The sequence below is a fragment of the Cheilinus undulatus genome, linkage group 12 (assembly GCF_018320785.1).
Source record: "Cheilinus undulatus linkage group 12, ASM1832078v1, whole genome shotgun sequence".
NCBI classification, from domain to species: Eukaryota; Metazoa; Chordata; class Actinopteri; order Labriformes; family Labridae; genus Cheilinus; species Cheilinus undulatus.
Window position 1 is genome coordinate 51,247,739 of NC_054876.1, and position 15,006 is coordinate 51,262,744.

Below are 15,006 nucleotides of genomic sequence, written 5' to 3' on the forward strand. Positions count from 1 at the left end.
CCCACAGATCCTCCATAAACCAGTCCTCCTTCACGCCGCACAGATCCTACATAAACCAGTCCTCTACCACCCACAGATCCTCCATAAACCAGTCCTCTACCACCCACAGATCCTCCATAAACCAGTCCTCTACCACCCACAGATCCTCCATAAACCAGTCCTCTACCACCCACAGATCCTCCATAAACCAGTCCTCCTTCACGCCGCACAGATCCTCCATAAACCAGTCCTCTACCACCCACAGATCCTCCATAAACCAGTCCTCTACCACCAGTATCCTCAATATACCAATCCTCTACCACCAGTATCCTCCATAAACCAGTCCTCTACCACCCACAGATCCTCCATAAACCAGTCCTCTACCACCTCACAGATCCTCCATAAACCAGTCCTCCTTCACGCCGCACAGATCCTACATAAACCAGTCCTCTACCACCCACAGATCCTCCATAAACCAGTCCTCTACCACCCACAGATCCTCCATAAACCAGTCCTCTACCACCCACAGATCCTCCATAAACCAGTCCTCTACCACCCACAGATCCTCCATAAACCAGTCCTCCTTCACGCCGCACAGATCCTCCATAAACCAGTCCTCTACCACCCACAGATCCTCCATAAACCAGTCCTCTACCACCCACAGATCCTCCATAAACCAGTCCTCTACCACCCACAGATCCTCCATAAACCAGTCCTCTACCACCCACAGATCCTCCATAAACCAGTCCTCTACCACCAGTATCCTCCATAAACCAGTCCTCTACCACCCACAGATCCTCCATAAACCAGTCCTCTACCACCCACAGATCCTCCATAAACCAGTCCTCTACCACCAGTATCCTCCATAAACCAGTCCTCTACCACCCACAGATCCTCCATAAACCAGTCCTCTACCACCCCTCACAGATCCTCCATAAACCAGTCCTCCTTCACGCCGCACAGATCCTACATAAACCAGTCCTCTACCACCCACAGATCCTCCATAAACCAGTCCTCTACCACCCACAGATCCTCCATAAACCAGTCCTCTACCACCCACAGATCCTCCATAAACCAGTCCTCTACCACCCACAGATCCTCCATAAACCAGTCCTCCTTCACGCCGCACAGATCCTCCATAAACCAGTCCTCCTTCACGCCGCACAGATCCTCCAGTGGGCAGTGGCGGCAGAAAGGTGAGGAAAGATGAGTTTGTGGCGCCGATGAGCTCCTGAGTGTGACCCGGCTTTGACTCAGTCCTCCTGCTGTTGAAGATCAGATCTGTAAACACGACTTTCAAAAAGACGTGGAAAATCTTTCTGTGAGAGAATCTGAGTCACAACGCGCGGCCTTTCTCTTTCTTCTGCTGTTTTTGTTCTCTGTTACTGTAACGTTGAAATCACGAGTCTGACCGCCGCTCTTCCTCAGCACCCTCCTCCTCATCACCTCTGGGACTCACTCATCACTCCGTCTATTGTGATGTGAAATTGTGGACGGAGGTGATTCATGAGCCGAAGGCCTTCGTGAGGCCGGCCGGCCGCTGATATTTGAGCGCTGATTGGTAGCGGAGCTTTTGTTTACTCCCCACGCTTCCTGCCGGCTCAGCGATACTCAGACCTCCTCACCCACTCATGTACGCCACACAGTACTCTGGTGTACATATACCAGCTATTTTTAGGCCTTCTGGTCTTTTATAATCCTCTCATATAGACTCTCCACTGAAGACTCAGTCTTGTTTTTAACATTTCTCCCTCCTTAGTGCTTCCTCTCCAAGTCTAACAGGCTGATGCATCCTCCTATTAGGGTTAAAGTTCATGTTTACTCTAAAGGACACCTTCAAATTCAGCCTTTTAGGAGCTTTACTGCTGGGCCATTGTAAAGAAAAGGAGTGTATCATCTGCAAACAGGAGCATTTTCTGATTTCTTACAGCAGTTAAGCACCACTTTTTCTTGTTAAGGCAGAGAAATGACTGCTATGTCAGTAACTTCAGCCTTCAAAGAAGGATCCTATGAAGGTTTTGTGGAGGGAGGAGTGATAGACGCTCGCTACATCCTCACAGAAAGGACTGTCGCCTTCAGAGGGAGAATTTGACCTCACAGCAGTGATGGTGGCTGACGGATGTGGACTCCTTTCTTCAGCCACTGACAGATCCATCCGGAGCATTCTTCATGGTCGGACACGTCCCAAAATTCATTACACGTCAACCCAAAACTACCCCTGCAGAGCAGCTGGATTAGCAGACTCCATCTCTGTCAGCAGGCCGAACCGAACACTGGACCAATCAGTATCATTTAAGGCAACTAGGCGGTAGCTATGGGCGGGGTCTAGTTGGACTCGAAACTGTTTACAATGGCTGCCTCCAGCCAGCCACGGATTTACCACTGGGCCGATTGGGCCGGTGCCGGGGGGCCTCCGACCTCTAGGGGGCCTCCTAGCCCAGCCTACTGTGTCATCCTTCCTTTGATTTTTATCATATTTTTTTTTTTAAAACTAAAATAATAATACAATTTCTGCTTTGAATTGTGAGAAAATCTGAATAATTTTTTTTTTAAATATATTTTTTGTAAATACGAGTTTTCTGGTTGCTGTGTGGTCACCAAGTCAGGTGACCCTGAGAGCGGAGAGGCATAAAGGAGAGTAAAATGGATGAGATGGAGCAGAGAGCGCAACAAAGAAAGGCAAAAAACCAAAAACTGAGAAAGAGACTGAAGAAATAAGACTTTTGAAAGATTTTTCCACTTTTTTCTCGTACTTGTCCTGTTTGAAGTGTGAATGAGGAGGACCCAGAACCAGAGGAAGACCCGACTGCGGGCAAGGAAGTGGGAGTTGGGAACACATTGGCGGGTCGGCGTATTTAACCCCCATTTCTTCCCCACTAAAGTTTTAAAGTTTTCACAAACTGTAAGATACATGTATATCTTCTTATATTTCTAGCAGCCACTTTGGAAGAAAACATGAGCCAAATCTCTGACTGTGCTGCCATGTGTGCCTCTCATAATATCAGACAGAAATAAATGATTCTGTTTGGGGAACAAAACAACATCCAAATGGAAAATGAAGTATTAGAGGAGCAGCGGTGAGTTTGAAATGACATTTATTTTACAGTCTGAGATCAAACGTGGGCGTGGTGCGCATTTAATATCGGACAAACACTTTTAAATAAATCAGCTGATAGAGCACGCTAACAGGCACACTGTACCTAGAGGAACTCTGTGTGTGATATCGTTAGCTATCCGTTACCACACCTGTTTGACTGTGAATTGTTTATGATTGGTTCAATGAAAAGACTCCGCCCCAGAGATGCACTGCATGTCCGGGACTGAGACTTTTTGATTTCTTGCACAAAATTAGTCCAAGATATTTAATCCTGCTGTCAGACAGAACAGGATCAGCACAGACTGGCGTTTCTCCAGTAATTTAATTATTTTCTTGGATTATTCTTTGAAAGGGAGAAAACGAGTGCATATGTATGATGGAGGCATTGCTATTGCGCACGGGGAGATTTGGTGAAAACAAACACATGGGTCTGAAAATAATTTGTTTAATCTGTTAAACCAGTCTTTAATAAAAGACTGGTGCAGTCTTATATAAACAGCTGTGAATTGATGGTAATATCTGTGCTTCATCGTCCTCCGTCCCATCATCTCCATCAAATAAATGTAAACAGTTTTGTGTCTGCATATAATCAGGGCTAATTCTTTAGTGAATTGGTTATTAAAAAATAACCAATTCTCGTGCTAAAGTCTGCACAAATAACCTTAGTGGATCTGCCCCAAAATATTGACATGCATGCCAATCTGACATTAAATAGTGAAATGAATTAGTGGACGAAAGACGACATTAGGCTGGCCAAAGAGACTGTTCCAGTCTGATCAGTGATGTTAAGGAGCCTAGAATAGGAGGTCTGACTGACTGATGACACTAAGAGTTACTGTCTCATACTGTATTTAACGCGGTTTATCAATTATTGATCTCATAGTGAGAGGAAAATATCCTAAAAGTCCTGCTGACCTTTAATAATCAAGCACATTGATCCTCTGAATCAAATGTTATTAAAGGCACTTTAAGGATACCAGTGGTTTTAATGTTTTAAAAGTAAAAATCCAATTTTTAAAAACTCTTAATTTTTTTCTCCAACTATAAAAACATTTGTAAGCTTTCTAAAATGTAGATCTCAGATGACACTTTGTCACAGTGACAAAGCCAAGATAAAAGCTAGACATCATTGGTGAATAATAACTAAAAAGAGCAGCATCCCACATTTAAACTTAGAGAGGAAGCATTTAAAAGTGACAGCATGCAAATTCCAAATCTTTGGCATGTAAAAGCATCAGAGCTTTAAATAAACTCAGTAAGTGGACAAACTCCTCAGCATTTAATAACGTCATAAAAATGTTCCCTAGAAGGCTAATACTTTATCTCTGGCTTATTTCATTACTTGTATGGGCTTAGTTAGTGTGAAAGATCCTCTTAAATTCAGGTTGCAGCCACTCTTTGTTCAGAGCTGAGATCTGTTTTGTCTTGATTGAGGATCCTGCAGAAGAAACTCTACCTAACACAGGTAGGATGTGGCAGAAAAGGAGTGTAGCCAGGGCTAACCTATTAAGAAGTGGGTACTTCTTTTCTAGCAGTGTGTGCATCATCTACTACAGCTAGCCAGGGACAGCATCACTGCAAACATGAGTAAATCCTGTATGACAGATCAGGTACAGGTGTTAAAGGTTGTGATCAACAGCTGCAGTCTCTGATCACAACCTCAACCTTCGTGTGTAAATCCTGTATAAACTACAGGTATTTCCACAGGCTGCAGTTCATACAGTAATCTGTACAACATATGTGTGGTGGAGGGGACGGGTGATGGGGTGGCCGTTGGGGGGGCCTCCAAGACTTATGGCCCAGGGGCCTCATGCACTCTAAATCTGGGCCTGCCTCCAGCGCGTTTATTATTTCTTTATTTAATGTTTATTTGTATAGGGACAAGTATGAAGCAAGTGAACCGTTGCCACACACTACAGCATTTGTAGCCTGAGCTAATTTGCAGTGCCCGTCCCTTGCAGGGCTTTTAAAAAAAAAATTCCCAAATACACACAAACAGTCACATTAAAACTTTAAACAGCAACAAATTCACACAACACAAGCACAACATTACAGAGACCAAACACAAGGACATAAAATACATAATCACACAGTGGCACAAAGTTTGAAAGGAAGTGCATAATCATCCATGACTGCCAGACTGAGTCCTCTTTAACAACCGCTTCAGTCCAAGTTTAAAATGATCCCAGTCTGGATCAAGTTTGAGCTCTGCTGGTAAAGCGTTCCACATTTTGACACCCTGAACAGAAAATGCTGTTAGTCCCAGCAAGGATTTACAGAATGGCACATTACAGTCTCCATGAGACGCTCCACACGTTACAGAGCCAGATGCTCCGAGAGGAACAATGATGTGACTGAGCTTAAACATTTATGAATTAGTTTTAGGTTAGCAAACTTAATAAAATTATCAAAACTTAACATACTCAATTTTTTAAGAGTATGGCAGTGATGTGATCTTATTGGCTTCCTATCCAGGATTTTAATCGCGTTGATTAGCTCGGATATAGCTTTAGCATAGCGTCTGACTAGATCTGTGTGAAATAAAGACTAAAAACAACTCTAAAAGCTTTTCCTCTTTGGCATGAGTTAGTGAGACTTACTGGGGGAAGGGTCAGCTAGACTGGTTGTATACAGTGGCTGCTGGTGGAGTGATGAGCTCTGCTGTAGCCACAGCTGTCAGAACTGGACAACATTTCTCTGTTCAACAAAGAAAACAGTTTGTTACCATCGGCACCTCTCACTCATCCCCCGCCCCAGTTAACCAGGGCGTGCCTCAAGGCTCTGTTCTTGGACCTCTCCTTTTCACCATCTACATGCTTCCCCTTGGACAGATTATTCACAAACACGGTCTCAGCTTCCACTCTTATGCAGATGACACCCAACTCTATCTCAGCACCAAACCATCCACTCAGCTCCCTCCCCACTCCCTGGTAAACTGCCTCCACGACATCAAAGCCTGGATGACCTCTAACCAACTCAAACTCAACAGCAATAAAACAGAGCTCATGGTGGTGGCCCCCAAAGCGCTGCTGCAGAAGGTTGGAGATCTCATGCTCCATGTGGACGGGACCTCCATCTGTCCGTCCTCCGAGGTCCGAAACCTGGGCGTCATCCTGGACTCCACCCTCTCCTTCCAGTCCCACATAAAGTCTGTCACCAAATCTGCCTTCTATCATCCCAAGAACATCTCCAGACTCTGACCATCACTCCCTGATTCTGTGGCTGAAACACTCATTCATGCTTTCATAACCTCCCGCCTGGACTACTGTAATGGAGTCCTGTCTGGAGTTCCCAGCAAAACCCTGGACAGGTTTCAGTACGTCCAAAACTCTGCAGCTAGAGTTCTCACCCGTACTAGACCCTGGCAACACATCACTCAGACCCTCATCCACCTCCACTGGCTCCCTATCAAGTCCCAAATCAACTACAAAGTCCTCCTCCTCACATACAAATCTCTCCATGCTCTGGCTCCCCAGTACCTTTCTGATCTCCTCCATCCATACACACCATCCCGCAACCTTCCATCTTCAGACACCGGCCTACTTTTCATGCCCAAAACCAAACTCCGAACCTATGGAGACAGAGCCTTCAGTGCTGCAGCCCCCACCCTCTGGAACACTCTTCCTGCAGACATCTGTAGCGCTCCATCTCTGGACATTGTCAAAAAACGTCTCCAGCACCACCTGTTCACCACAGCCTACAGTCTTCACTAAACCACCCTTACACTCATCCTACCCTCACATAGTTTGTCCATGTCTATGTGTTCCTGTAAAGCGTCCTTGGGTTTCTTGAAAGGCGCTATATAAATTCAAGATATTATTATTATAAGGCCAAAGAGCCAGACTGCTGGCTTCTTATGACAGGACAGATCCCCGTCTGCTTAGGCATGAGTTAGTGATCTTTACGGGTGGGTCTGCCGGTGTTTCCTGCTGCTGCTGCTGTAGCTTTTAGCTCAGATGTAGCTGCAGGAAAGCAACAGTTTGTATCCCTGTCCAAAGATAAGCTTTGGTTGTTGTGTTGCTCTGTGAAACTGTTATGTGACTCTTTCAGGTCTGTAAATGTGACCGACGACTCCTCTTATGCTGAGACATTTCAACCGCAGGGACGGTTTGTTGTGGAGAAAGTTTTTATGAATTCTCAGCAGGGACTCAAAGAAAACTGATCCTTTTTGACTGTCTTCAGTCTGATGTCCTCATGCAGCCTCTGGTAATAGGGGAGAGTGGGGTGAGATGTGCCAGTTTTTACTCAAAGTGATTTTAAAAGAGGCCATGACAGTAATGCCTCCAACTTAAGTACGTACATATATTTCAGGATGTGGTGCATCCCTGGGAACAATAACTTTGGATCTGAAATAAACTGTTTAAGAAACACAGCTTTCAGAAAAAAAGTGGTCTCGTGGCACAACTTGCCCCCGGTGCGGGGTAAGTTGTGCCTTTGGTTAGAATACGCTGGGGTAAATTGTGCCAGTGATTATTGAAGATTATTGAAGTAAAACAGAACATTTTAATCTCATAAACTGTAATGCTGTATAAAAGCAAGACAAATTCAATACAAAATTACTCATTTAAGTTTTATTTAGATATAATCACCCCATTAAACTAATGGCATAAGTCATATTTTCTAGTTTTTGGGGAAACACAAAAATCTTTAATACACAATATTGATATTTGTGAATCATTTAATAAAATGATATTGGCCAGTTCTGAACATCTCATTGTGGCTTAGGCCAGTTAAAAACTGAATAAACTGCTCTTTAATAACAGTGCGGGTTAGTGTGGGTTAGGGTCTAGGCCTGTTGGTCTGGGATTTGTGTTTCTGGGTGTGTGGGTCTGGTTGTGTGGGGGTCAGGGTTTGGGTGTGTCTGTGGGTCTGGGTTTGTGGGTGTGCCACTGGCACAACTTAACCCAGGCCCTTTGGCACAAATCCCCCCACCCCCATTATTTTTGAAAAACTAGCATGATCCTGCAGTTTAGAGCTAACATCATGCTAACTGTACAGACTCACTGTGTCGCCTAATAAAGCACTAGAACATGTGACGTGTTTTTAAACTTAACTATTATTGTTCAGACACAACAATCAAAAAACCTTGATCATAGAAATTTTACTCTGAAAGGCAAAAATCAGTTTTTTGAGCCAAAATGTGCTTACCTCTCATGCCATGTGTCTCCCTTTTATACAGGATGAGTAAAATGGATGGCTCTTCAGAAATACGTGGTCACATGACCAGTTTCTTCTATGGTTTTCTATAAACAAGGGGTGGCACTACTTCCCCTTTGGCACAAATCCCCCCACTCTCCCCTATGTGCTTTCTGTGCTTGGCGGTAGGAGGTCACCTCGTCTCCTCTGAGGATTCATCATCACATTTCAGTCAACGCAGGAACGCCACATCAGCACGCAGTCAGCTGGAGCTCAGCGTTCAGTAGAAGGCTTCAGACCACAAACGTCTGTCAGGAAATGAATGTTTCTGTCAAACTCTTCATCTCTGTCTCTGGGTTTCAGAGGCAGGCTGTTGTTAAAGTCACTCACTGTTTGAGTCGGATGAATTTGTTTGACCTCCTTCAGGGCTGATGAAGCTGTCTTATAGGTCTTAGTTCATTACAAGTAAAACGTTTTAGCCGGCCTTTGGGCACTAGGATAGGTAAGAGGACTTTAACACCTCTCTGTAGTTCAGCTGGAGCCAGAGTAGTTACTGCAGCAGAGTTACAGATCAGTTTAGTAGAATTACTGAGAGGATGCATCTAAAATAACACATCAGAAAGACCAACATGAAACCGTCAGTCAGGGTCCAGGATTTTACCCTGGGATGATTCTGGACTAAGACCCTCCTCCTATCTCCGTGCTGTAGTTTCTTGTAAAAACTCCCTCTGCTGCTTTAACAATCCACTCCAAACGTATTTCTAAAGCACATTTACAAAAAATAAAAAAGCTGACCAAAGTGCTGTTCAGTAAAAATGAAAAACAACAAGAGATGAAAAAAAAAAATCCCTCTCACTGGTCAGTGCCAACATAACACAGGAACAGGATTAACAGCCCGGTCTCAATCAGAGCCAAAAGCCAGAGAGTTAAAGGGCATTTTTAAGTTTGATTTAAAGACAGGCAGCGAGGGGGACTGGCGAACATGACGAGGAAGAACATTCCAGAGCTTTGGGACAGTTAGACACTGGGTGGAGTTAAAATATGGAGTTTTACAAGGTCAGAAAGATAGGAAGGAGCCAGCCCGTTCATACCAGAGCTTTATACGTTAATAATACAATTTAACATCAATCCTAAAATGCACAGGATGCCAGTGAAGAGAGCCTAAAATGGGGGAAATATGGTCATATTTGTGGTTACTGGTTAAAAGATGAGCTGCAGCGTTCTGAACAAGCTAAGAGAGGCTTGGCTGGCACCAAAATAAAGAGCATTGCAACAATAAAGATGAGTCGTGATAAAAGCATCCGTATCCTTCTCAAAATCATTACAAGATAAAAGGACTTAACCTTGGATAAAGACAAAGATGATGAAAAGAGCTTTTACACCTGCATCTATCTGCAGATCCACTTTAACATCTCTGACCATCATCACCCCCAGATTTTCAGCAGAGTCTTTCCAAAGCAGTCAGGAATGGAGGATCTATACCGGGGCTGGTCCAGCCTCAGGGGGTCCAAAGACACCGACTTCTGTCTTACTCTCATTTAGTCTGAGAAAATTAAAGGCTGTCCAGGCTTTAATGTCTCTGAGATGGTCCAGGAGAGGGCCCAAGGGGTTAGAAGTTCTGACATTTAGAGGATAAATACAGCTGCATATCATCAGCATAGAACTGCAAAGAAATGTCAAATATATTTATATGTAAACAGTATATATATATATATTAGGGGAGGGAATCACTAGTGGCCCCACAATACAATAATTTCACCATACTTGGGTCACGATTCGATATTATTGCAATTTTAAACATTTTGCAACACAGTGAGAATTATGATACCAAATATTGTGATCTTTTAACATTTTTTCACCTGTTTGGCTGGTTCAGCTTTAGTCTTGCCCTCATGTTTGTCGTATTTCTTCAGTATTTTATTTTCATGTTGCACTTCTTGCTAGCCTCGTGTGTCATGTCTGTCTCATTCATGCCCTGTTTGCGTTCCTAGGGTTAGGGTTAGGGTAGGGTCCTTCCCCTGGTGCTGCCATGTTTGTTCTACTAACTTTCTCCTGCTCTATGACTGTCACCTCTGCAGACCTCACTGGACAAACAAGTGATTTTATTTTTCCATTATCATAGACTTCAGGTCATGTGAGCAGTAAATTTGAAAAACTCGATACCTGATGGACGAGACGATACCATACATCACCAGACAAAATATGGGGATACTATGCTGTATAGATTCTTCCTCCCACCCCTAATAAATATGTATATAATCTTGGTTACAGAGATTCTTTCATGGTGTCCTGACAGCCTCTGAGCGATGCAGCTCAATGGCATTCATAGCCCTATCCTTCTTTTCCTCTCTGTCACTCGTATTGAAACAGAAAAGTCACAAGGACAGAGGATGACAAGGCACCAGGAGTGTTCTACCAGAAGATGTTCATAACTGTCCTCAACTTTCCTCTCTCACCAAACTTGTTAGCTTGTTTTATAAGTGCAGAGTGTGAAGCATGAATATTATTTATACTTGTTTATGAAATGTTGTGGTCTGACATGGAGACAAAACTATGTCGCTCACAGCTGATTTATGCTTCTGGGTTGCGTCGGCGATGCCATTATCGACCATCCGAAGTTCTGCGTCAAGGGAACGCGTCGCTCTGCAATTCACCATGATGCTGCGAGGGGGGTGTGGCTTGTGTGTGTGGTTTCAGAGGGGTCACATCCAAATCCTTGTTTATCTTCCAGTCACCGTAAACAATGGCGACCGAGGTGGAGCGGGTGTGTTTGGAGTTGGAGCTCATCGATATCAACAAACAGATTCTTTTGTTGCAAATGTTGAAGTGCAGGTGACAGAGAAGTTGTTTGCGGAGGTGGTCTGTACGACTGCAAACGAGTCGAGGCTGAGAATGGGTGAATTTACCATACTGGTTAGCCTACTGAGGGACCTGGATGACGTTTTGAGCGGACCAATCACAGCCCTTGCGGTCTGCGTCGCCGCACCGTATAGTTAGGATTTTTTGGAGGAGCGCATCAGGCTGCGGCGTAGGGTTCCATGTCGACGCAGAGGGCTACGCATAGCTACACCGTCGACGTGACGCAGAAACATAAATCAGGCTTTAGAGTCTAGTCAAATCAAGGCCCCACAGCTCTGATTTTCAAGTAAAAGCATGAGATGTCCTATTTCTACATGGGGATAAAGAGTCGGTATTCAGGGTTAGGGTTATTTAACAGAAACAGATGGACAGTGAGCATGCGGTTAGGACATAGGCTGCAGAATCTTTAGTTGCTGTAGACTTCTAGTTAAAATGTATAGTTATACAATTTCCCAAGGCACACCTGAGAACCACTGCTCTAGATTAAGGGATGGGCTTTATAATCCCGTACCAACATGATACCAGGACCAACACAACGAGACCCACCACACCAAATTACAACACAGATATCAAAACTTCATTTTTGCTACCCCACCCCCCAAACTGGGGGTATGTTTCTTATCCCGTGTTTGTCTGGCATTTTATACAGATATTGCTGCATTTCAGATACACAGACAGCTTTTGTCTTCCTCTGACTTTCAACATTTTTTCTTTCAAAAGTTTTGATTCAGGCACCGTTAGGGACTTAACGCAAACTTAGGGGCAAAAAAAGGACAACTAACCTGAATGAAAAATTCACCTGGCCTGTAAGTTGAGTAAAGGAGGGGGGATGAGTCAACCCAGAACATGTGCTGTGGAACTGCCAACATTTGGCTAGGAAGGGGGTCATTTACTGCACTGTGTCTGCGGATCGCTGCACAGAGTATGTGGGATTTCAGGGTAAAGTGTGTCCCAACTTCAGAATCCATTGATGGTCCAAAACCTGCATGAAATGATTATTTTGCAGCTTGAGCCTGGCCTAAGTCACAGGTTTAATGTTGGTTGGGTATGTAACATGTCCCACGTTCCCACATTGCTAATTTTGCTGTCAGCATAAACGCGTTATCTTCAACTCATTTTGGTTTCATTACATCAGCGTCTCCCTGCAGCCACAGGGATGCAAAATGAGTCCAACACCGCTCCTTAAACTCTCAGTCATCTGCACCTTTCAGATATTTACCTTTATACTGCACCCTTATTTATCCATGACAAGTTCCTTTTTCTGAGGTTAAATTCATGACTTTCAGTCTACTCTTAAGCAGGAGGATGCTCCGGGACAAAGTCAAGGCTAGGATGGTGAAGGACTTGTGGGAACAGGATACAGACAAGAGAAATGGAGTTAAAGCACTATGGTTATATTTCATTGGCCAGTTTAATTTTGCTGCTGAATAATATTACCTGGTTTTGTGTTCTTCTGTGGGACCAGGAGGTGTTTAGGGAGCTGGCATATCTCTTGAATGTTCAGGGTGTGATACAACAGCAAATGTCAGAGCTGCTTCTCTGATTTAAGCTCAGTCATTGAATTCTCCAAAACACACTCCAGCATAACAACAGCTGTTTTTAAATGTTCAAGATAAAAGAACAACAGGAGGGTTGGTCAGGATAGAAACAGTGACATTAACATCAGTGATATTTCTCAGTGTTGGAAATCCTCTTTACACCAAGAGAATAAAAAGAGACAAAGCCTCCCATCTCTCTGCTGAGTCCTACAAGTATGAAATCAGACACAGTGTCCAAACTCACCTGAAATCCTTCCTGCGTCTCGGGTCACATGACGTACAGTGCCATCCAACTTTTATGTCCAAAATAACAGAAGAATCCGAGAACCATGGGTGACTGCGTCCTCTCTGTGTCTGTATAGTCAGATAATCTCCCAGTAAAGATGTCCTTCTCTCCTCCTCCTCTCTGCTCTCTGAGCTGTGCGTCGTGTTTGGACGTCTGTTCACCTTGACAGCCTGGCTCCTCCCCCCCCACCCCCCTCTCTCTGCTCCACTCACTTCCTCTCTTTCTCTCTGTCATCACTGTAGCAGCAGACGGAGCGGTTTGTGACTCTCAGCCTTTCTGTCTGTTTGTCGGTCTGATGAGAATACTAATCATCGTGCCAACAGGGGTTTTCCAAGGACGCACGACTTGGAAGGATGGCAGACAATGTTGATGTGTTTGAAACCTGAAGTTGGGACGTCTTTGCCGTTAAACCCGAACACAAAGAAGAAAAGGTCTATGTGAACATATTTATTTTTGGTGAAACCCATTTAAAGTCCACAGTGAAAATTTTAGGATCTTATCTTACTGCTCCAAATGGTCCTCAAGCTTTTTCAGGTCACCCACATGGTTCCAAGACTGCTGAACAAGGCAGGTACCTCTAGGTACAAACATTTATTTTTGGTGTGCCATTTTTCACAAAAATAAATAGTAAATCAACAAAATACCATTTATTAAAACACCTGTGGCTTAACCCTTTCCTCCTTTAAACAAACTTCATAGGATCCAGTATGGCACACTTCATCCACCAACAATACTCCTGAGCTACAGGTAGCAAAGAGAGGTGGTTTGAGAACAGTTGGTAGAATTCTGAATAAATATCTGACACAAAAGTCTATTGACTTCAACCTGTTTCAAGATTACCGCCTTTTTTCCTGAGACTGATCAGTCTAAAGTCTGGAGCCTTTTTTCCTGAGACTGATCAGTCTAAAGTCTGGAGCCTTTTTTCCTGAGACTGATCAGTCTAAAGTCTGGAGCCTTTTTTCCTGAGACTGATCAGTCTAAGGTCTGGAGCCTTTTTTCCTGAGACTGATCAGTCTAAAGTCTGGAGCCTTTTTTCCTGAGACTGATCAGTCTAAAGTCTGGAGCCTTTTTTCCTGAGACTGATCAGTCTAAAGTCTGGAGCCTTTTTTCCTGAGACTGATCAGTCTAAAGTCTGGAGCCTTTTTTCCTGAGACTGATCAGTCTAAAGTCTGGAGCCTTTTTTCCTGAGACTGATCAGTCTAAGGTCTGGAGCCTTTTTTCCTGAGACTGATCAGTCTAAAGTCTGGAGCCTTTTTTCCTGAGACTGATCAGTCTAAAGTCTGGAGCCTTTTTTCCTGAGACTGATCAGTCTAAGGTCTGATACCATTTTTCCTGAGACCTTATCGTCTGGGTCTGATGCCTTTTTTGTGATCAAAAACCTCTTAGAGCAGTGGATTTATTCACTTCTGTGCTTGTTTGCAGCATCTTGGGAGTGAGGCTGTTCTCACTAACATCCTACAGAGGAGGATGGTATCACTGCAGCCAATCATATTCAGGGAGACAGCATGACTGCCACTGACTGAGACGTTTCTCTCAGAACAAAAGCAAGTGAGTGTGAAGAAAACAATCAGGTCCACAGCTGTTTTTTTCCTTGCAGGATGTAAAGATGCATGCTCAAATGTTGCAGGAACTGGGAACGTGCTCACAAATACGCGTGTCCAGTTTAATGTTGGCTCTGCTAAATCCCTTGCTTGTTTCTCTTTTTTCTGCACATGCACTTTGGCAGTTTTTGGACTTCTTGGAGAAAATTTAAATTACAGCCTGATTTTTGCCTTTAGAATTTGTATTGTATCCTAGTTTTCTGCTAAGTTTTCCTGATGTAGACATACATTTGTTTCTAAAATGATAAGTGTTCTGTACAGACATCAAATATTGTGTTCTTAGCTGAAACAACATGACCTTCACTTCCAAAGCATGTCTGGAGTTTTCATTTCTCGACAGCAGGTTTTCAAGCATAGGGCTCAGAGTCCTGCTGGGGTCCTTCCCAGCCGTCTGATCCTGGACTGCAGAGGGAAATTAAACTCAGCAGGACTGTAAAGAGCAGCACTGAGCTGCTTCAGGAGAGCATAAAGATGTCTGAGATTAAAGGAGCACTAAGAGGTCTATGAGAC

At 43.9% G+C, this 15,006-nt stretch overlaps 1 protein-coding gene across 2 annotated transcripts in view; it reads right to left on the reverse strand.

Annotated features, from left to right (window-relative positions):
- LOC121519320 (proline-rich protein 7) overlaps positions 1-12,997 on the reverse strand; it is a 33,334-nt gene extending 20,337 nt beyond the window's left edge. For both annotated transcript variants that reach the window (XM_041802206.1, XM_041802204.1), the window contains exon 1: positions 12,854-12,997. The gene's annotated coding sequence lies outside the window, so the exon portion shown is untranslated. The remainder of the gene's footprint in view (positions 1-12,853) is intronic.
- Positions 12,998-15,006: the final 2,009 nt, after the last annotated feature.